At 40.9% G+C, this 24,940-nt stretch overlaps 1 protein-coding gene across 1 annotated transcript in view; it reads right to left on the bottom strand.

Moving 5' to 3' along the window:
• LOC126175250 (solute carrier family 22 member 7-like) overlaps positions 1-19,355 on the bottom strand; it is a 163,762-nt gene extending 144,407 nt beyond the window's left edge. The window contains exon 1 of the mRNA XM_049921891.1: positions 19,259-19,355. The gene's annotated coding sequence lies outside the window, so the exon portion shown is untranslated. The remainder of the gene's footprint in view (positions 1-19,258) is intronic.
• Between the last annotated feature and the right edge of the window lie 5,585 nt (positions 19,356-24,940).

Genomic DNA, 24,940 nt, shown 5'->3' with positions numbered 1-24,940 from the left:
GCTAATGAAACTGGTGCAAATTAATTTTGAAAAGGGGTAAAGTTAATAAAGAAAGTAAATGTGCAGCCGTTACGTTAACAATTAACTAGCGGTAATTAGGTATTTGAGATTTGGGGGAAATCACGGTCGCCAGTCCTAAGGACAATTACTATAGTAACTGAAAAAGAAAGGTTATTACACATATAATTAGCACTAGAAGCGTGGCAACTGAAGGTTGACACGTGTAGTGTGAAAACTGAAAGTTTGTCAGAAGTAATAAATTTCGCTACACCCTGACTTAATTTAGCAAAAGAATTAATAAAACCGGAAAATCGAAAGTTAATTTAGTGACTGAATTTAATAGTGAGCTTTCTTTCTGAAGCACATCGAAATTCAGTAAAATACGGTTAGTCTTGGACTACCTCAACAATCATTTCAAGAAACTACTTGAATCTACGCAATTTAGAAACAAGAGATTTAACTTTGAACTTGAATTAAATGATTCCGAACAATTAACAATAGTAAAATTTAGTACGTACCAAGCTGAGCTGCAGTCACAGGTAAGCTAAAATATGGTAACAAAACTCGCACTCTTAATTTGTGCTTGTGTAGTCTAAATAGTGTAGCCAGCTATAAAAACTTTAACCGAATTTTGAAGTTAAAGCAGTGAAAACGAGTTAGCTATATTACTCTAATGCTGGCGTTTGAATTTCAACGACACTCGGGTTCATTTCGGAAAAGGAAGGGACTCTGCTTGGTAATGCAATTGGGACAATGAGCAACAAACGTTCATGCTAAGTTGCTGTAATTATAGTGACGAAAATGGAACAGTTTGAAAAGCTGAGGTCTGCCATACAGTTCTAAAACTTTACGTGCGTCCAGTCTTCCTTGTCGGTTGATTGAAGGTTTGAAGCCGTCGGTCGAGGAGGTGGCGACAGTCACTCATTGTCGGCCGTCGCTGTTGCAGAAGCTGGATGTTAGCGCGCCTTCTTCTCGACACGGTCACCAGACGAAACGGGCTCTTGATGTGCGCTAGTTAATGTTTCCCGTCCGCGACACCATGTCAGAAACTATCATCGCAAGTCGAGCGCAATTACATGCTGCCAAACCCTGAAAGCGCGGCAACTCGCGGGAGCGTCACACAACACACCTGCTCCACTCGCTACTCCCGCCACACTCCTTCTGCTCAGCCCGCGCTCCACGCGGCCGAGTTCACACTACCAAAGATCCTACACACTTTGATTCTTCACACGACCTATCGACGTAATCGTTCGATAGCAGTCTTCCCTAGGCAAGACCCAGCGTAAAAATACAAATAATATTTACGAAACAAACCAATTATACATCGACATAAATGTATAAATATATATATATATACAAACAGTAAAACAATTACAATATATAAAGAGACAGAAATGTCATATCTTGAGGTAACAAAACAAGGAAAAAAATAGTACAATAGATGGAAATAGGAGGCTATGCATTTCCGGCGTTACAAACCCTATCGAACATGCCGGGGATAGATTCAAAAGGGCTGTTTATGGACGACGTGACCCATCAACCACTCTGAAGGATCTACGCCGAATCGCCGTTGAGGAGTGGAACAATCTGGACCAACAGTGCTTTAATGAACTTGTGGATAGTATGCCACGACGAATACAGGCACGCATCAGTGCAAGAGGACATGCTGCTGTGTATTAGAGGTACGGGTGCGTACAGCAATCTGGACCACTGAAGGTCTCACTGTATGGTGGTACAACATGCAATGTGTGGTTTTCATGAGCAATAAAAAGGATAGAAATGATGTTTGTGTTGATCTCTTTTCCACTTTCCTGTACAGGTTGCAGAACTCTCGGAACCGAGGTGATGCAAAACTTTTTCTGATGTGTGTATTGTACCTATTGATTTATTTATTCCTATTCAAGAATTCATCTGTGGTATAGAAAGAGTTGCGAAGGAGATATATCCATTTTTTTTAAAAAACTGTCACTGCTGTCTGTCAGACATTTTATTTCATTTGGTAATTTATTTAAAAGCTTTACAGCAGCATATTTTACCTCTTTCTGTGCCAATGATAGCTTAAGTTGAGGATAGTGTAACTCTTTCTTTCTTTTGGTATTATACTCATGAATGTCACTGTTGTTCTTAAACTGGTCCATGTTGTTGAGAAAAAATTTCATTACTGAGTAAATGTACTGTGAGGCTGTTGTAAGGATTCCTAACCTTTTAAACAGATGCCTACAAGATTTGCGACTATGAGCCCCACATGTTATTCTAACCACTTCTTTTTGAACAGTGAATACTTTTTGCCTAAGTGTTGAGTTATCCCAAAATATTATTCCATACGACATCATAGAGTGAAGGTATGCAAAGTATGATAGCTTGCTAATTTTTATATCCTCTAGCAATTATTCAGATAGCAAAAGTTGCTGAACCTAGTCGCTTTAGAAGATACAAAATATGAATTTTCCAATTAAGATCCTTGTCTATATGTACACCCAAAAACTTAGTATGCTCTACCCTGGCTACTGACTTCTGTTGATGTGTTATATTTATTGAAGGAACTATACTCCTTGCAGTAGAAAATTGGATGTACTGTGTTTCATCAAAGTTCAGAACAAGCCCATTTGCAGAAAACCAATCAATAACTTTTCCAAAGACATTATTTGTGTCATTTTGTATTGGAGTTTCTTTTACTAGATTAGTAATGATGCTTGTATCATCAGTAAACATCGTCTGTTTAGTCTCTCTTTTCATATCAAGAACAGAAGGGGACCCATGATCGAACCCTGTGGAACATCTGATGTAATTTCACCCCAGTTAGATCAAGAGGGAAGCTTCCTTGTATCACTTAAACCATATAAAGGAACTTTTTTCCTCATGTTCTGTAGGTGTCATTTAAACCACTCATACACTGTTCCGTTTATACCACGGATTGTAATTAATGTAACACAGTGTCATAGTTCAAACAATGAAATGCTTTGGACAAGTCACAGAAAACTCCTGTTGGTGACATGTTACTATTTAAAGACTCTATCACATGGGCAGTGAAGTTGTATATTCCTGTCCCAGCGGAACATCATTTTTGAAATCCAAAACGTGATTTACTACATATCCCATTACTGCTGAGATTGCTAACCACTCTTCAGTATATTACTTACTCGACAATTCTTGAAAATGCTGTGAGCAAGGATACTGGCTGGTAATTATTGACATCTGTGGTGTGCACTTTTTTGTAGAGAGGCTTGACAATGGCACATTTTGACCTGTCTGGGAAAATACCTTGAGTTATTGATGCACTACAGATGTGACTCAGAACATCAGCTGTAGCTGCTCCACATTGTTTAAATATCTTGTTAGACATGTCACCTACTCCAACAGAAAATTTATTTTTCAAGGATTTAATGGTTTTCCTTATTTCACAAAAAGCTGTTAGATGAAAATTAATCTGACAAGGCTTTCTCAAAAGTGACTCTCCCATGTACTACTTGGCTTTTTCTTTTGAACTATTCTCACTAATTTTTTCACCTGCGCTTAAGAAATGGTTGTTAAGTAAATTACCTACCCATATACTGTGGTTAAGATGGTCTCATTCTCTTTAATAGTAATACTACCTTCCCCAATGGTTAATATCCCTGTTTCTCTTCTAACAATATTCCATAGTAATTTTATTTTATTGCCCGAGCTGTTAATTTCATCTCTAATGTATATATTTTTTGGTTTTTTGATTTTCTGACAACGTTTCTCAGTACATTACAATAATTTTTATACTGTAAAATTACTTCTGGGTCTTTACTAATTCTTGCTGCCTCACACCATTTTCTTTTTCTTTCTGAAGATACTTTAATACCCGTAGTGATCCAACATTTCTTTGAAAACTGTTTGGCGTTACATTTAGTAATTTTTTTGGGGCAACAGTGTTCAGAAAGGAATACGGTGCATTTATCATCGGCATTTGGCTCATTATATACAACTCCCGAATTAATGTTTCTTAAACTTTCTCTGAAGTGCCCTATAGATACTGGGTTGACCAGCCTTACACTTTTACTTAATGATTTCTGATCTGTACACAATGTTAAGTTTTGTAAGTTAATCAGTTGTGCATCATGGTCTGATAATACATTTGTCACAGGGAGAGCATGTGTCTGCTGTACAAATACATTATCTGCTAGAGTGCTACTGTTTTCACCTATACACGTAGGGAACTTAATCAGTGATTCTAAGTTACATGTCATTGCTAACACTTCTAGTTTACTTTTCCTATCAGAATTGCTTAGAAAGTTTACATTGAAATCATCACAGATTTATAACTCATTCTTTTTGTCTGACAGACAGCATAATAGGGAGTGAAACTTTTTGTGAATATCTCCCAGTCTCCTAATGGGAACCTGTGCACCGTTGCTAATACCAAAACTACATTATCTAGCTGTAGCACACATGCATAAACTTCAAAGATCGACTCAAAATTTGCATACTTCTACAGTTTTGTACTTATACCCTTGTTTTGTGTAAATGGCAACTCATCCTTTATCCATGCTTGATTTGCAAGTGTCAGATGCTAAATTATATCCATTTATACTGACACTTTCCATCGCCACAGTTACATGGTGTTCAGACAGACAAATTATATCCACCTCGTTCTTAATTTTGAGATCATCTAAACACAGCTCATCAACTTTAATTTTTATTCCCCTGACATTTTGATGAAGTAAATTGATACTACCCTTAGCTTTATCCCTATTTACTGTTCGTGAAGCTTCTTTTATTCTATTTTTCTTGATTATTGTCTGTCTGGACTTTGGCTTCAACCTATAAAACCTGTCTGCCTGATCCCATTAACCACAGGGATCGTCCCTTGTGTGGTACTGTGGCCCCCCTTACAGTGACTGCTAACAGAATAGCTAACTTGCCTTTCCCCTTCCTATTTAAGTGCAAGCCATGTGTAGTGTATCCCCACTTACCAATAGCATCAACTGGAAGAACGCTCATGTGGGACTTTGCCAGTGACCGGAGCATCCTGTTCAGCTCATTGTTAACATGCTTTATAGCAGTGTCTACCCAGGGGCGATGATGGCGATGAAAGACCTCCACAAACCCCACATTTCTGTGTCCTGTTTCTTGTCCTATTTTGTTCAGGTCACTCCTAATACTATATCTTGGATTCATAGCCAAGCTGCTTCCTTCTCCCCTAACTGTTCTTGCCTGATCTTCCTTCCCAAACTCCCTGCATACCTGGCCTAAGTTTTCTGTCATATGGGTAAGGCTAGCACTTGGTTTCACAAAACTTGTGATCTGGTACACTTCACCTAATTTCTCCTGGAGCTGCTGGCCTACACCCGTCCCATGACTGCTACCTAAAGGTAGAATCCTTCTTTTCCTATTCTGATTTGATCCAACCTGCCTTTTTTCTTTAAGCTAATATTCTGCTTCATCTACATACTACTTCAGATAGCAAGCCCAACTGATTTGCTAACGGAATTTCTAAAGTTTTTTCAACAGTTTCCCTTTTTCACCCTTTGCTTGCTACCTTTTCCCAGCACTTCATCTCTTTTTTCTCTCTTAGCCTACATAATTCGAAACTGGCGTTTCCTAATTCAACCTTAAGGACACAAATGTTAGCATCCTGTTCAGCGATTTTTCTGTCCTTTCTACATAACCTACGTTGTCATGGAAGAGCCCCGTTTCCTCGCCGCTACATTCGCCCCAATTAAACCACAACCTATAGTTTTCACATAACACCCCCTCCTTCAGGTTTCTACGGCAACCACCACATTGGTCACAAATGGTTTGATGGAAAATTTACACAAAATTTACACAAAAGCAGAGTATAACTTGGCACAAGATCACTGAAGTTTCGTAAGCTGTACTAATACGTAACTAAACGCTAATTTAAACAAACTTTTAAACTTACTTTCGAAAGTTCTAATTAACAACCTAAACTCTGTATAACAGACACGAATTAATTTAACTTTGAACCGCTAAGTCTAATCAGAAAAATTTACGCCTAAAATATAAACAAAACTAACGACTATAGGCCTTTACGAAATACTTTCTTCTCGATTAAATATGCTCAGAAAAGCGAAATCTTAAATAGATATCCTAGCGAAGAAGTAAATGCATTAGTCTAAAATGTAATACTAACTAAATTAGCTCTTATTTCAATATTAATCACTTAACTTAACGAGAGCTTCGTGGTCGTGCGTCTACGAGAGCTATTGGACTCTAGCGTCATTCTGTTTTGTTTTTCCTGCAATAACGTACCACACGATGAACAACAACTGTTCGCCAAATATTGATAACGGGCAACACGTCTAGTCATATTCTGCTTTCATATCGATATTTTGTTTCGACTTGGATTGTACTAGGGGCCTGGATAATAGGTTTTCTCGAAATATCCGCATGCCACTCGCAAAGTCGTTGCGTCAACACCTCCCCTTAGCGTTATCTTCTTCCTTATCAACCTGACCGACTGGTGCGAGTCTGAAGGTTTCGTTGCCAACAAAGTAAAAAAAAAAGGAAAGTAACTGAAAATATACTTCTTGATTTTTGTAACAGGTAGTTTGTTTCCTCATGAAGAGGTTCCCGACTGTGTGACATGGTGCAATGTTTAGCACATTGCAGTGGCACTTGAAAGGACGGAAGTTCAGATTCCCATCCGGCTATACGGAGGTGTCTTGGAAAAAGATAAAAACGAACCCTTAACGCTTTCCGTGCGAGCTCTGTTTTCCCTTATTTTATCACTACGATCGTTTCTCCCTAAAAAGATTGGCGTCGACAAAATATTTTCGCAATCGGAGGAGAAAGTTGGTGATTCATTCAAAATGGTTCAAATGGCTCTGAGCACTATGGGACTCTACTGCTGAGGTCATTAGTCCCCTAGAACTTAGAACTAGTTAAACCTAACTAACCTAAGGACATCACAAACATCCATGCCCGAGGCAGGATTCGAACCTGCGACCGTAGCGGTCTTGCGGTTCCAGACTGCAGCGCCTTTAACCGCACGGCCACTTCGTCCGGCTTGGTGATTGAAATTTCGTGAAAAGATTCCACCGCAACGACAAACGACTTCGTTTTAATGGTGTCCATCCCAAATCCTGTATCATGTCCGTGACAGTCTTTCCTCTGTTTCCCGATACTACAAAACGTGCTGCTCTGTACTGACCTTTCTCGATGTACTCCGTCAGTCCTATCTGGTAAGGATCCCAGACCGCGCAGAGGTACTCCGAAAGACGACGGACAAGAGTAGTGGAGGCAATCTCTTCAGCAGATGTGTTCCATTTTCTAAGTGTTCGGCCAATGAAACACAACCTGTGGTTTGCCTCCCCCACAACTTTTCTACGTGTTCCTTAAATTGTTTGTAATTCTCACTACTACGTATTTAGTTGAATTTAAGACAGTTGGATTTCACTGATTTATCGTGTAACAGAAGTTTAACTGATTCCTTTTAGCACTTACCTCGATGACCGCATACTTTTCATTATTTAGGGACAATTGCGAATTTTTGCCCCATAGAGATGTTGTTGTTGTTGTGGTCTTCAGTCCTGAGACTGGTTTGATGCAGCTCTCCATGCTACTCTATCCTGTGCAAGCTTCTTCATCTCCCAGTATCTACTGCAACCTACATCCTTCTGAATCTGCTTAGTGTATTCATCTCTTGGTCTCCCCCTACGATTTTTACCCTCCACACTGCCCTCCAATGCTAAATTTGTGATCCCTCGATGCCTCAAAACATGTCCTACCAACCGATCCCTTCTTCTAGTCAAGTTGTGCCACAAACTTCTCTTCTCCCCAATCCTATTCAATACCTCCTCATTAGTTACATGATCTACCCACCTTATCTTCAGCATTCTTCTGTAGCACCACATTTCGAAAGCTTCGATTCTCTTCTTGTCCAAACTAGTTATCGTCCATGTTTCACTTCCATACATGGCTACACTCCATACAAATACTTTCAGAAACGACTTCCTGACACTTAAATCTATACTCGATGTTAACAAATTCCTCTTCTTGAGAAACGCTTTCCTTGCCATTGCCAGTCTACATTTTATATCCTCTCTACTTCGACCATCATCGGTTATTTTACTCCCTAAATAGCAAAACTCCTTTACTACTTTAAGTTTCTCATTTCCTAATCTAATTCCCTCAGCATCACCCGACTTAATTTGACTACATTCCATTATCCTCGTTTTGCTTTTGTTGATGTTCATCTTATATCCTCCTTTCAAGACACTATCCATTCCGTTCAACTGCTCTTCCAAGTCCTTTGCTGTCTCTGACAGAATTACAATGTCATCGGCAAACCTCAAAGTTTTTACTTCTTCTCCATGAATTTTAATACCTACTCCGAATTTTTCTTTTGTTTCCTTTACTGCTTGCTCAATATACAGATTGAATAACATCGGGGAGAGGCTACAACCCTGTCTTACTCCCTTCCCAACCACTGCTTCCCTTTCATGCCCCTCGATTCTTATAACTGCCATCTGGTTTCTGTACAAACTGTAAATAGCGTTTCGCTCCCTGTATTTTACCTCTGCCACCTTCAGAATTTGAAAGAGAGTATTCCAGTTAACATTGTCAAAAGCTTTCTCTAAGTCTACAAATGCTAGAAACGTAGGTTTGCCTTTCCTTAATCTTTCTTCTAAGATAAGTCGTAAGGTCAGTATTGCCTCACGTGTTCCAACATTTCTACGGAATCCAAACTGATCTTCCCCGAGGTCGGATTCTACCAGTTTTTCCATTCGTCTGTAAAGAATTCGCGTTAGTATTTTGCAGCTGTGACTTATTAAACTGATAGTTCGGTAATTTTCACATCTGTCAACACCTGCTTTCTTTGGGATTGGAATTATTATATTCTTCTTGAAGTCTGAGGGTATTTCGCCTGTCTCATACATCGTGCTCACCAGATGGTAGAGTTTTGTCGTGACTGGCTCTCCCGAGGCCATCAGTAGTTCAAATGGAATGTTGTCTACTCCTGGGGCCTTGTTTCGACTCAGGCCTTTCAGTGCTCTGTCAAACTCTTCACGCAGTACCTTATCTCCCATTTCGTCTTCATCTACATCCTCTTCCATTTCCATAATATTGTCCTCAAGAACATCGCCCTTGTATAAACCCTCTATATACTCCTTCCACCTTTCTGCCTTCCCTTCTTTGCTTAGAACTGGGTTGCCATCTGAGCTCTTGACATTCATACAAGTGGTTCTCTTCTCTCCAAAGGTCTCTTTAATTTTCCTGTAGGCAGTATCTATCTTACCCCTAGTGAGACAAGCCTCTACATCCTTACATTTGTCCTCTAGCCATCCCTGCTTAGCCATTTTGCACTTCCTGTCGATATCATTTTTGAGACGTTTGTATTCCTTTTTGCCTGCTTCATTTACTGCATTTTTATATTTTCTCCTTTCATCAATTAAATTCAATATATCTTCTGTTACCCAAGGATTTCTATTAGCCCTCGTCTTTTTACCTACTTGATTCTCTGCTGCCTTCACTACTTCATCCCTCAGAGCTACCCATTCTTCTTCTACTGTATTTCTTTCCTCCATTCCTGTCAATTGTTCCCTTATGCTCTCCCTGAAACTCTCTACAACCTCTGGTTCTTTCAGTTTATCCAGGTCCCATCTCCTTAAATTCCCACCTTTTTGCAGTTTCTTCAGTTTCAATCTGCAGTTCATAACCAATAGATTGTGGTCAGAATCCACATCTGCCCCAGGAAATGTCTTACAATTTAAAACCTGGTTTCTAAATCTCTGTCTTACCATTATATAATCTATCTGATACCTTTTAGTATCTCCAGGATTCTTCCAGGTATACAACCTTCTTTTATGATTCTTGAACCAAGTGTTGGCTATGATTAAGTTATGCTCTGTGCAAAATTCTACAAGGCGGCTTCCTCTTTCATTTCTTCCCCCCAATCCATATTCACCTACTATGTTTCCTTCTCTCCCTTTTCCTACTGACGAATTCCAGTCACCCATGACTATTAAATTTTCGTCTCCCTTCACTACCTGAATAATTTCTTTTATCTGCTCATACATTTCATCAATTTCTTCATCATCTGCAGAGCTAGTTGGCATATAAACTTGTACTACTGTAGTAGGCATGGGCTTTGTGTCTATCTTGGCCACAATAATGCGTTCACTATGCTGTTTGTAGTAGCTAACCCGCACTCCTATTTTTTTATTCATTATTAAACCTACTCCTGCATTACCCCTATTTGATTTTGTATTTATAACCCTGTAATCACCTGACCAAAAGTCTTGTTCCTCCTGCCACCGAACTTCACTAATTCCCACTATATCTAACTTTAACCTATCCATTTCCTTTTTTAAATTTTCTAACCTACCTGCCCGATTAAGGGATCTGACATTCCACGCTCCGATCCGTAGAACGCCAGTTTTCTTTCTCCTGATAACGACGTCCTCCTGAGTCGTCCCCGCCCGGAGATCCGAATTGGGGACTATTTTACCTCCGCAATATTTTACCCAAGAGGACGCCATCATCATTTAATCATACAGTGGAGCTGCATGTCCTCGGGAAAAATTACGGCTGTAGTTTCCCCTTGCTTTCAGCCGTTCACAGTACCAGCACAGCAAGGCCGTTTTGGTTAATGTTACAAGGCCAGATCAGTCAATCATCCAGACTGTTGCCCCTGCAACTACTGAAAAGGCTGCTGCCCCTCTTCAGGAACCACATGTTTGTCTGGCCTCTCAGCCATCTGTATCGCTGAGGCACGCAAGCCTCCCCACCAACGGCAAGGTCCATGGTTCATGGGGGAGGCCCATAGAGATATCTTTTCTAAATCGTTTTGCAATCTGTTTTGATCGGATGAGTTTACTAGACTATAAACGGCAGCATCATCTACAAACAACCTAAGACGGCTGCTCAGATTGCCTCCTAAATTGTTAATGTAGATAAGGCACAGCAGAGGGCCTATAACGCTACATTGGGGAACGCCAGAAGTCACTTCTGTTTTACCCGATGACTTTCCGTCAGTTACTACAAACTGTGACCTGTCTGACAGGAAAACATAAATCCAGTCACATAACTGAGACGATATTCCAGAAGAACGGAATTTCACTAAAAGCCTCTCATGTGGTATATCGTCAAAAGCCTTTTGGGAATCTGGAAATACGGAATAAATTTAAAATTTCTTGTCAATAGCACTCAACACTTGTCGTGTGAAAAGAGCTAATTGTGTTTCAAAGGTACGATGTTTTCTAAAACTTTGTTGACTGTGTGTCAATAGACCATTCTCTTCAAGGTAATTCATAATGTTCGAGCACAATGTTGTTGTCGCTGCGTTCTTCAGTTCAAAGACTGGTTTGATGCAGCTCTCCAAGCTACTCTATTCTGTTCAAGCCCATTCATCTCCGAGTAACTACCACAACCTACACCCTTCTGAATCTGCTTACTTCGCCTCCCTTTACGGTTTTTATCACCCACGGTTCCTTCCAGTACTAAACTGATGAGCCCTTGATGCCTCAGAACGTGTCCTACCAACCGATCCCTTCTTCTAGTCAGGTTGTGCCACAAATTCCTCTTCTCACCAATTCTGTTCGGTGCCTCCTCATTAGTTACGTGATATACCCATCTAATCTTCAACATTCTTCTGTAGCACCACATTTCGAAAGCTTCTATTCTCTTCTTGTCGAAACTATTTATCGTCCATATGTCAGTTCCATATATGGCTACACTAAATACACATACTTTCAGCACGGACTTCCTGACACTTAAATCAATACTCGCTGTAAACAAATTTCTCTTCTTCAGAAACGCTGTTCTTACCATCGCCAGTCTATATTTTATATCCTCCCTAACTCGACCATCCTCAGTTACTTTGCTTCCCAAATAGCAAAACTCCTCTACTATTTTAAATTTTAAGTGTATCGTTTCCTAATCTAATTCCCTCAGCATCACGTGATTTAATTTGACTACATTCCATTATCCTCACTTTGCTTTTGTTGATGTTCATGTTATACCCTCTTTTCAAGATACAGTCCATTCCCTGCAACTACTTTTCCAAGTGCTTTGCTGTCTCTGACAGAATTACAATGTCATCAGAAAAACCTCAGTGTTTTTATTTATTCTCCCTGGAATTTAATTCCTAGTCCAGATTTTTCTTTTGTTTCCTTTACTGATTACTCGATATACAGAGAGAATAACATCGAGGATAGGCTACAACCCTGTCTCAATCCCGTCTCAACCACTGCTTCCCTTTCGTGCCCCTCGACTCATAACTGCCATCTGGTTTTTCTGCTACTCTCTTACAGCACAAAAGTGCATGATTTTGTTCGCATGCCAAAATTTTTGATGAGGAAGCCGGAATGACGGTTGAGGCAGCTGGTTCCCCACATCTTCTGTCAGAGTCTTTTAAAGAGGAACAGAGCCGCCTCTTTAGAGCTCCGACAGGGGTTTTCCTCCGCTGGCACCCTTTTTTTCCTTCTACGGCAAGGTGTGCTGCTTATATAAAACCAGTTCCATAGGGCAGCAAAACTTTGATGGTTCATTGATATGCTTCAACAAATTCTTTATACTTTGACACAAGTAAACAACAAATAACTACTCCTAAGGTAAGGTTAACACAAAATCATTTGATTTAAAAGGTTACAACTTTGCTTCCGCCGTTTGCCGATAGGTGGCAACAACGGTAAGTAGAGGTCGAAAGAAACAGATCGCAGACGTCAGGCATTTAGCTTGGACCTCAGTCAACATAACCTCATTCAAACATTAGTCGATTTGTGTCTGAATCAAAGTTGTTCTTGATTGAAAATGTCAGTTTACGATCCTAATTCTCGTCATTTGCGGGAGGTGTTGCTGTTTTGTTTCAATATGAAGAAAACAGCGGCTGAGTCTCATCGAATGCTCTCAGGTACGTAAGGTAAGGACGCTATTAGTGAAAGAACGTGTCGTCAGTGGTTTCAACGCTTCAAGAACGGTGATTTGAACGTCGTAGACCTGCATAGTACTTCGAAGGAAACGGTCTACTGACACACAGTCAACATGGGTTTAGAAAACATCGTTCCTGTGAAACACAACTAGCTCTTTACTGACATGAAGTGCTGCGTGCTATTGACAATGGATTTCAGATCGATTCCGTATTCCTGGATTTTCGGAAGGCTTTTGACGCTGTACCACACAAGCAGCTCGTAGTAAAATTGCGTGCTTATGGAATATCGTCTCAGTTATGTGACTGGATTTGCGATTTCCTGTCAGGGAGGTCACAGTTAGTAGTAACTGACGGAAAGTCATCGAGTAAAACAGAAGTGATTTCTGGCGTTCCCCAAGGTAGTGTTTTCAGTTCCTTATCTATATAAACGATTTGGTAGACAATCTGAGCAGCCGTCTTCGGTTTTTTGCAGATGACGCTGTCGTTTATCGACTAATATAGTCATAAGAAGATCAAAACAAACTACAAAACGATTTAGAAAAAATATGTGAATGGTGCGAAAAGTGACAGTTGAACCTAAATAACGAAAAGTGTGAGGTCATCCACATGAGTGCGAAAAGGAACTCGTTAAACTTCGGTTACACGATAAATCAGTCTAATCTAAAAGTCGTAAATTCAACTAAATATCTAGGTATTACAATTACGAACAACTTAAATTGGAAAGAACACATATAAAATGTTATGGGGAAGGCTAACTAAAAGCTGCATTTTATTGGCAGGACACTTAGAAAATGTAACAGACCTACTAAGGAGACTGCCTACACTACGCTTGTCTTTTACAATACTGCTGCGCGGTGTGGGATCCTTACCAGGTAGGACTGACGGAGTACATCGAAAAAGTTCAAAGAAAAGCAGCACGTTTTGTATTAACGCGAAATATGGGAGAGAGTGCCACAGAAATGATACAGGATTTGGGTTGGAAATCATTAAAATAAAGGCGTTTTCCGTTGCGACGGAATCTTCTCACGAAATTCTAATCACGAACTTTCTTCTCCCAATGCGAAAATATTTTGTTGACACCGACCTACATAGGGCGGAACGATCTCCACGATAAAATAAGGGAAATCAGAGCTCGTACGGAAAAATATAGGTGTTCATTCTTTCCGCGTTGTACGAGATTGGAATAATAGAGAAATGTGAAGGTGGTTCGATGAACCCTCTGCCAGGCACTTAAATGTGATTTACAGAGTATCCATGCCGATGTAGATGTAGATAGTGGTGGAAGAGAGAATGTTTTCAAAGTTGCAGAACTGGAGATATTGCTGAGTGAAGACTGGCGTCAAACTCAAGAAGAATTTGCACTATTAGTGGGAGGGGCACAGCAAGCCATTTAAAAACGTCTCAAGGCTATGGGCATGATTCAGAAAGAAGGAAGTTGGGTCCCGTGTGAGCTGAAACCAAGAGACGTTGAATGGCGTTTGTGTGTTTGTGAACAGTTGCTTCAGAGGCAAAAACGGAAGGGATTTCTGCATCACATTGTGACCGGGGATAAGAAATGGGTTCATTACGATAATCCTAAACGCAGAAAATCATGGGGATGTCCCGGACACGGTTCCACGTCGACGGCCAAACCGAATAGTCACGACTCGAAGATCATGCTCTGCATTTGGTGGGACCAGCTCGGCGTCGTGTACTATGAGGTGTTAAAACCAAGTGAAACAATCAAAGGTGCTCGTTATCGAACGCAATTAACGCGTCTGAGCAGAGCATTAAAAGACAAACCACCACAATATAGCGAGAGGCAGCAAGATAAAGTGATTTTGCAGCACGACAACTCTCGAACCCACGTTGCAAAAGAGGTCAAAACGTAAACGTTAAAATGGAAAGTCCTGCCCCACCCGCCGTATTCTCCAGACATTGCTCCCCCTGACTGCCACCTGTTTAGATCAATGGCGCATGGCCTGGCTGACCAGCACTTCCGATCTCATGGAGAAGTCACAAATTGGATCGATTCGTGGATCGCTTCAAAAGATGAACAATTTTTTCGGCGTGGGATTCGTACACTGTCCGAAAGGTGGGAGAAAGTAGTGGCCAGCGATGGAAAATACTTTGAATGATACATGTGTAACCAATTTGTTTCATTAAAGCCTCAAATGTTGGGGAGTTAACGGCGGAAGCAAAGTTGTGCACTTTGTATATATATATTTTTTTTTTGGATACTTTGCACATCGATCGCGATTCACCGAAAACGACCGACTCGTGATATCTACCTTAGACAAGAAAAAATATCATTAGAAGTATTTTACTGTGTTTGCAACATTTCCAGTTTTACATAATTTTTGGCAGTCACTTTAAGTTCTTTTCAGCCATTTTAAGACTCTTTTTAGCCCATTTTCGTCACTGCAGTAACACTTTGGGCATATTTGCACGGGCGTGAAGTGCGCTTCATACAGAGCAACAAGTCATTAAGATTTACTGATGAAAAACTGCTGCCTAAAAATAGTTGTTTTGTGACCTCAGAAGCATTGTGATGGTGCTAGAACCTTTGCCATGTGTTCACTACGTCATCTAAAACTACATTCATGCCTCACATCGGATATTACTGCATAATTTATGTGCGTAAGTACGGTAACTATGAACCTCTGTATCCCGCTAACGGATAGTGATCTCGAACAAAGTTTCAAGGCTTCCCAACACCATGGTCTTAAGGACATATGATACATATTTCTATGACCTACCATTAATAGATATTACTGAAGTGGCCCTCCCACACCTAGTACTTTTGGTACCGAAAAGTCATGGTTTTTCTCAGGAAGCGCCCGTGAACAAATGGTGCTGTTTGACGTGCGAACCAAGAACTATACACCAAGGTAGAGAGAATCTCTGACATCACCAGGAAAAGGAGGAGCGTGATCTTCGGACACATCCTCATAACTGACCAGGGGAGGTTAACACAGCAAATTGTACAGTTTTTGGTGAAAAAGAGAACCAAAGTGCGCTGGACCCAATATGTGAAAGGTATCTGGAAGAAATGCGAATGAAGGAACCAGAGAATACAGCAGAGTAATTTATAAGTTGAAAAAATGCAGGCTTTCACGGGTTTAGAGAACAGAGCTAGACCCATAACAAAATCATCATGGACGGAAGAGCGAAGAAGGATGCAAAGTACGAGAACGAAACAGTATTGGACAAGGAGAGGGACCAGAAGAAACGAGCTGATCCGAATTAATGTTGTCCTCACATGGCCAAAACGAGAAGAAGAAGAAGAAACTACAGCATGGTCGTTCTTCCTGTACGTATACAAATGGTCGCTAGGCCGAATAGTATCCAGAACACTTGAGCCCTTATCTCTGTGATCAACAGAACCCAAGACATGACTCTCTGAAAAACGCCAACTGTCGTGCACGAACTGATTTGTATCTTTCGTGTGAACAGTGCAGACCACGTTACTGTGTTGTACCAGTAGAATACATGTGAGTCCTTATCAGATATTTGTGGTCCTCGTTGTGTATATGCCCCCTCAAACTGCAACTGATTAGTAAATAACAAATTCAGGATCAGCCTTTAGTTGGTGGTTGCAGCAACAAGAGAACAAGTAAAGACAGGAAACAGGTCGTGAGGTCTAGACACTCGGTCATAAAATATTCTGGTCCATGTGCACGTTTTACGTAACACTGTGTGCAGTCGTATGGGGGATTTTGTGTGTTTAACTCCACCGCCCCACCCTCATACCAACCCACCCCCACTTCCGTCCCAGGCCGCTGGCAAAATGCTTAAGGGAAAAGCCAATTATACCTGTAAACCCTACATACAAAGTTACGAGATCTACTACTAACTGACGAATCTAGGCATATACTGCACCTCCTACGTATGTTGGACAAAATGAGACTAATTACAGAGAGCGCAGATTTTTCCCGCGAATGTAAAAGAGAAACATCTTAAAACGTTGTAAACCGGAAGTGTCTTCTGCCGTGCGCTATGCAGTGGTTTGCAGAGTATGGATGTAGATATAGAATCTGTGCATCGGTTTTCTTACTGCGAGATTCTTGGCAAAGATAAGCTTTAAAAGGTGTACTTCTCACTGTTTATTCAATATAAAAACTAGTTGGAGTTTACAATACCAACAGTCGACAGTAAACAACGATTTGAATTATCATAAAAATTATAATAATTAAATAGTCAAGAATGACGAGGTGTTTCCAAAACCCGCATAGCTGTATGAAGGTGCTTTATTCGCAACTACCGGTTTCACGTCACTATAGACGCATTTCAAGTTTATCTGCCAAGAATACAAATCGCAGATTGAAAGATTGAAATGGTAGAAATGAAGCACATTCATACAGATGTGTGGTATTTGGAAATACCCATCATTCTTGACTTTTTAATTGTTATAATTTTTTTTAATAATTTGAATGATTACTGAGTGTTGAGTGTTGGTGTTATTATTATCCACAGTACCTCTGAACTGTGACTGCCCTCCCCATAAAGTTGTTTGTAACAGAAATTTTTTCCTGCAGATCTCTTCGTAGTGAGTTGTCTAAGCTGCTTTTCAGTACTGGTAGTGGTTATTTTTGTGCACACGGTAGTCAGACATCGTTACGGAAGAAATATCCTAATGGGAACTCATTTTTAAATTTGGAGATTAATGTTCCCACTCTCATTTTGGACGTAAGACTGTTGTGCGAAGAACCAGACGGAAGATTTGGATCCGAACGTTGCCTTTAAAATCTGTCATAGAACCGTAACTTCTCTGGATTTTCTAATACATTTTTCTCCAAGATCTGACACAGAAAGTAGTTGCACGCTATGCACACATCCCATATTATAGGTAAGCAAGTTGCGCTATCTGTTTATTATTTTTCAAAAAATGGTTCAAATGGCTCTGAGCACTATGGGACTCAACATCTTAGGTCATAAGTCCCCTAGAACTTAGAACTACTTAAACCTAACTAACCTAAGGACATCACACACACCCATGCCCGAGGCAGGATTCGAACCTGCGACCGTAGCAGTCCCGCGGTGCCGGACTGCAGCGCCAGAACCGCTAGACCACCGCGGCCGGATATTATTTTTCAAATTGAAAGTGCAACAATTTCTGTTTTCGCTACATTTTCTGAATGATGACATCAAAGCAAGATTGGTCTTTGCCATCTTTTATCATCTTATACGGTACATATATGTATAACAAGCTGTACTTAGTGTGTTTCACTTTCCATTGAATTACTAGGCAGTTTTAGTAGATGAAAGCCAAAATTATGAATGAAAACACACACAACGCTAGTGTAATATTCAACAAGATTTATTATTTATTTTACAAACACGTTTTTTTTCCGCTGTTACGTGATCTACAGGTACAAAGATAAGTATGTGGTGCAGTGAAGTTTTGTTTTGGGCAAATATTTTAAACTAGTGCATCTATAGAGTATCTCCATTTCCAGAGTTGAAAAATGTCAACATCAGGTTTTAGGATTAAAACAACAGATTTTATTTCAGTGTAAATGCGATGTAAGATTATTTAGCTAAGGCAAAATATGTGACACATTAATTAATGGACCATATACAAAAATGGTTCAAATGGCTCTGAGCACTATGGGACTTAACATCAGTGGTCATCAGTCCCCTAGAACTTAGAACTACTTAAACCTAACTAACCTAAGGACATCACACACATCCATGCCCGAGGCAGGATTCGAACCTGCGACCGTAGCAGTCGCGCGGTTCCGGACTGAGCGCCTAGAACCGCTAGACCACCGCGGCCGGCTGGACCATATACAAATTACCACTGTTGTTCACAGAAGAAAATAAACTGAACAATAAACTTTGTTTACATATTCGAAAGGTGTGGCAGAACAAAATAACTTTTTCTTTAACAGTTCCTAAATTACAAACAGATAAAATAGAGTAGAGAAATTAAGGAGGTAAGTGAATCAGCAGTGGTTATTCAAACCATTTTTCTTTCACAAGAAAGGAAATTGTGTAACTGAAATAGACGGAAATGGAGCATGTGAGTAAGACGGGGTTGGGGGAGGGGGGTAATTTGCAACATGGCCTGGCTGGGATTTTGAGAAGTATCTGCAGTTAGAAGTGGCGAGTGAGGGAACTGTGTCTGGTCATTCAGTACTGAGCTTGGGCTGATGGATATATGTTTATTAATTTCAATTACTTCGAGATAGTTCGTCTTCCCTACCTTTATTTTATCTTAGTTGAAAAATCTGACATAGCATTTACACTGAAACAACCCCTCTTGTTTTATTCTTAAACCTATCGTCTCCATTTTTCATGTATGGAAAATGTTCAAATGTGTGTGAAATCTTACGGAACTTGGCTGCGGAGGTCATCAGTCCCTAAGCTTACACACTACTTAACCTAAATTATCCTAAGGACAAACACACATACCCATGCCCGAGGGAGGACTCGAACCTCCGCTGGGACCAGCCGCACAGTCCATGACTGCAGCATCTGAGACCGTTAGGTTAATCCCGCGCGGCTCATGTCTGGAAATGGAGATATTCTCTAGATGCACTAGTTTAAAATACATGATGGAACAAAATTTCACTGCACCACGTACTTATCCTTGTACCTGATGATTGCATAACAGCGGAAAATCGGTTTGTGGAAAAATAATAAATAGTGTAGAATTTTACATCAAAGTTGTGGGTGTTTTCATCCATAAAGTATTAAAGATTCTACCAAGAACCGACGGAACATTCGATCGATGAAAGCTAAAATATTTACCACTACAAACCTCGGTATGGTGAGGTTCTTCCACTCCTCAATCGAAAGGTTGGAAAATTCCCTGCCAGGGACGTAGCACCAGTGATCAGGAGTCTGCATAGCCAGGTAGAACACGTTGAGACTCATCATGTCGAAGCATGAGGCAATGCAAACGAAGACGATGTTCAGCCTCGTCTGGAACTTGCCCCTGGACCCAATGGCGTCCAGGACCTCCTCGAATGCTGGAGCAGCCTTTGTTTTTCTACTGCATTCTGGAATTTCACTCCTCTCCTGAAAATGAATAACGAAACAGGGGTTTCACTATCGCCCTCGCTGGCTGGGAAAAGTAATGAGTTCCCAGCAAAGCACGCAGACATTTATTTTTTTATACCTACAGACTCATCTAGCTGGCAGAGCAAATGAGCAACAGTTTTATGTGTCTATAGAGTTATCTAGTCCAGTTTCCAGTGACCAACAGCAGCAAAGTTACAAGTCTCATTGACAGTAGTGAGCCTAATTATTAATTGTTCATTGTTTGCTGCAGCAAAAGTAGCTAATTTCTTTTGAAAATATTTTAATCAGTTTCATTTATTTATGTCTGTGTACAATCATTCAGTCCGTTCTATTTACTGTCTTCTCTTCCAATTCTTGGATTTTTTGTTTGTTGGATTCAATTCTTATATGCCTATGACTCACTCTTGTCAATATTGGGTGTCTGACGTATTATTAATACGTACAATGGGAGATATACTCTGCCAGGTCAGCGTTGAGTCGTTAATACCTCGAGATTACCAACCATTGCGCAGTTGCAGTAATACACCCGAAGACAAAAGAAAACAAAGGCGCACCAGGTAAGTATAATCCGGATGCGACGGAAAGCGGAAATCGGTAGACAAAATGTACATGTGCTGCAAAACAAACGATTAGAATTTCAGAAAAACTGAGCGATTTATTGAGGAGAATGAGCTTCATAAATTGAGCAATTCAATAACGCGTTGGTCCGCCTACGTTCCTTATGCAAGCAGTTACTAGGTTGATCCATAAGTTCGTAGCATCTTTCCGTAAGTTTAATAAACAAAACATATGCACATAACAGGCAGTTTAGCCATCAGTAACATACTCTCCTTCACTATTTACAACAGACTGCCAGCGCTGGGGCAACTTTTCGATTCCGTGAGTGTAGAAATCACGTCGCTTTGAGGCGAAGAACCCATCGAGCCAAGTTCGGAGCACGTTTTCGTCTAGAAAGGTAGTTCCTTGAAGGCTGTTCCCTAGACGCGGAAAAGGTGAAAATCAGAGGGCGCAATATCAAATGAATAAGGTGGATGCGGAATGATTCGCCAAGCGAACTCGCATATAGTGTCTTTTGTCAGTCTATCAGGATTTCGGGCGCGCGTTATCACCATTACACGCGCATTCTTCCCGGTCGTTGTTTTTGGACTGTGTCTGAACCGTGGGTTTAATTTCAAAGAATTTTCTTGATGATTTATTCTATTTACTGGCGATTCATCAAGAACATTAACACGTTTAATCACACTATGTGAGCGTGGAAGTAGTTGCCAGTGAGTAACTGATGAAATCATAATTAAAATGCCTTTTTAACAAATGGTAATTTTATTTACTTTAATAGAGCCTAAAAGCATTTTTTTAAAAAAAGAAACAGATTTAAAATTATAATCATAAAGCACCCTCTAAATATCAAGTTACAATTTTTTCAGAGCGAAGGAAACAAGTTTTAACTGTATGAGCTTTCGGGCAGAGAACCTTGCCACTCCATTTTGACACGGCCGTAGTTACGACCGCTCACAACAGCCTCTGAAAGACTACAATGGTGCAAATCTGCAACACACCAGACTACTTTAAACTAAAAGTTTTAACAATTTACACAAGCACACCAACTATGCACCCCCGTAGGAGGGATGGAAATGGTACAAAATACTAAAATTAAAATGTTAACTTTGCCACCGAAGATGCAACTTGATTTTAACTTCTAAGAAAAGTCTTACGGTGAAAGGGTGGCAACTTTATATACTAAAATGACCATTTAAAAAAAGCCCATAACATGCAATCTTAAATAAAATGCTACAAGTTGGCCAAACAGATTAAGATGCTCTACGGTACACAGATACCGCCTCCCAAGATGATAGGCAAGATCAAAACATATTTCAGGAAATAGGCCGTTGCACTCCAAGCAATAAATTCGTCAACACACCGAATCCGACAAACATGACAGAGGCAGCTCCGAACGACAGACAGACACTAACTGCCTAACAAATGCGGACGAGAGACAGACGAACAAGCTGGGGACGAGAGACTGACCCAGACTGACCCGCTGGCGAGCTCATATCGACCTTTAAATGCACGTGAACAGGCAACCTTTCCCCTTTCCCACCAGAGGGAGACACCAAAGCTGCGACTGCTACAGCGGCGCCACCGCCAGAAACGGAGGGCCACTGCTTCACACTACGCGCTGCGGCGCGCTCTCCAAAATAGCAATTTTTACCGCGGCTCAATGTCTGCAATACGTCTCGGTTATTGATAATAAATGTCAACATTGGTGGTTACACCTCGTGGAAGTAATTCGTATCGTACCACACCGCCATTGTTCCACCAGATACATATTATTATTTTTTGTGAGTGTGCGTAGGTCTTTGTACGAGGAGTTGCTGCTTTGTCTGGGCTCAGAGATTCCTTTTTTCCCACTATGTTAGCATAAAGACACAATTTCTCGTCACCGGTAAAGATACAAGGTAGAATGGGCTGTGTTGTTCAAGAGCCAAGTGGTTACGAACAAGTAGACAGCTGATTTCTGTGGTTCTAGCTTAGATCGTGCGATAGCCATTCATCTTCCGGATTGCAGGCAAATGTCGTTCGTTGGCGGAATGATCACAGTTCATCACATTTACCAGTTCTCGAATACTCTGATGTGGATCGTTGTGGATATATGCGTTCAAACGAGCTCCATAACATCCCGAAGGTCTTCCTGAATGTGGAGACTCACTAATGTCAAAAACGTTCCTCCTTAAAACGGGACAACCATTTTCTTGCCGTCGTCTGTCGGTGGCGTCATCCCCACATACGGCGCAAATGTGTCTTGCTGCCTCGGCTGCTCTCACCCCTCTACCTAACTCAAAAAAAAGAAAATGTCCGAAATGTTCCGATTTCTATACTTGGCACTCCATTTTTTGACGTCCACAGCTCCATTGATTGTCTCCAAAAGAAAGAATTACAGTACGCAAACTCAAATAGCAACAGTGAACTAGAAATAAAAAATGACAATCGATAAATAAACCCATATCAATCGGAATACCAACATGCAAACGAAAATGCTATGAACTTACGGTTTGGCATTGATTGATGGAGTTGATGGGTGTTGTCCCTAGGGATATCGTGCCAAATGCTATCCAGTTGGCTCTGTAGATCATCAAAAACCCGAGTTGATTGGAGGGCCCTGCCTATAACGCTCCAAACGCTCTCAGCTGGGGAGAGATTGGGCGACCCCGCTGGCCAAGCTAGGGTTTGGAAGCACGAACGCAAACAGCAGAAACTCTCGCTGTGTGAGGGTGGGCTTTTTCTTGCTGAAATGTAAGCCCTGAGTAGCTTGCCATGAAGGGCAACAAAAAGAGACATAGAATGTCGCAGACGCACCACGGTGCTGTGGGAGTGCCACGGAAGACAACCAAAGGGGACCAGGTATGAAGAGAAATGGCATCCCAGACCAACACCAGGTCTCTTTCACTGGAGTAAAATTGGCTTTGGTGGTGAGTTCCGCTTCGAACTGGGCCCCAACGACCAACGAAGATGTGTGTGGCCACGCCCTAGACAACATCACTGTCGCCTGCCATGCCGTCTGACAACCAGCGGTGACGGTCTGCAGTGCCATTTCGTTTTTGACACGCTGTCCCCAAGGAGGACATCTGACAACCCTGTCAGTCAGTGCTAAGACGAGTAACTGCTTGAATACGAACCCGAGGTGGACCCACGCGTTGTGGACATACTCAATTTCTGAAGCTGCTCCTTTTGGATAAAACAACCAACTTTCTGAAATTCTAGTAATGTGTTTGTCTGTAAATGTATATCAAATCTCCCGAATTTCGTCCCATTCGGATAATTCCTTCGTTTGTCCGCAGCTACATGTCTCTACTCCCAGTACACGATGAAATCCCCGTGTCACAGTACCGTAGCACACCGCTAGAGAAGCCAGAACAAAATGGCGCAGAATGATGTATCGTGCCATAATTCGTTTTCTGCATTCAAAGGTAATTCGTTTTCGAAAGCTGCGGAAACATTACCACTGTCTCAGTCCAATACAGACGCCTAAAAGTGTCATCTGGATAGGCCACGTACAGCTGCATCTATTCCACTGCTGCCGACCAAAATTCCTTTCTACCTTAGAGTACTGACTCCCCCAGCGGCGTGTTACTCTACAGTGAAGAGGGGATTTCATTGTGTTCCTTGACGACAAATATATAAATAAACAAAATTTAGTTACGTAATTTTATTATATATCCTCCTTTCAAGACACTGTCCGTTCCATTCAACTGCTCTTCCAGCTCCTTTGCTGTCTCTGACAGAATTAGAGTGTCATCGGCGAACCTCAAAGTTTTTATATCTTCTCCGTGGATTTTAATTCCTACTCCAAATTTTTCTTTTGTTTCCTTTACTGCTTTCTCAATATACAGATTGCTGCTTCCTTTTCATGGCCCTCGACTCTTATAACTGCCATCTGGTTTCTGTACAAATTGTAAATAGCCTTTCGCTCCCTGTATTTTACCCCTGCCACCTTCAGAATTTGAAAGAGAGTATTCCAGTGAACATCGTCAAAAGCTTTCTCTAAGTCTTCAAATGCTAGAAGCGTAGGTTTGCCTTTTCTTAATCTATTTTCTAAGATAAGTCGTAGGGTCAGTATTATCTCACGTGTTCCAACATTTCTACTGAACCCAAATTGATCTTCCCCGAGGTCGGCTTCGACCTGTTTTTCCATTCGTCTGTAAAGATTTCATGTTAGTATTTTGCAGCAGTGGCCTATTAAACCGATAGTTCGGTAATTTTCACATCTGTCAACACCTGCTTTCTTTGGGATTGGAATTATTATATTCTTCTTCATGTAGAAACAGAACGACCTGAATTACTGCAACACGACCGTGTTTTGACTATTCGGTGGAAATGCACGCAATTTCGTACGTTCCCCAAAGTAGATACAAGTACTACAGATCCACGTCCTTTCAAATCAATCAGCCCAACAGATAAAAATTACGAACTATAACAGCTCATGCGAATTAGAAGTCACCAAGGCACCGATGCGGGCGCAATGACGCATAGCTGCGGTCGGCCTCCAGCGCAGGGAAACAGATTTCGCAATAC

Source organism: Schistocerca cancellata, chromosome 3, assembly GCF_023864275.1.
Source record: "Schistocerca cancellata isolate TAMUIC-IGC-003103 chromosome 3, iqSchCanc2.1, whole genome shotgun sequence".
Classification (NCBI taxonomy): domain Eukaryota; kingdom Metazoa; phylum Arthropoda; class Insecta; order Orthoptera; family Acrididae; genus Schistocerca; species Schistocerca cancellata.
Note: the sequence above shows the minus strand (reverse complement) of the source record. Positions and strands in the feature narration are given on the sequence as shown.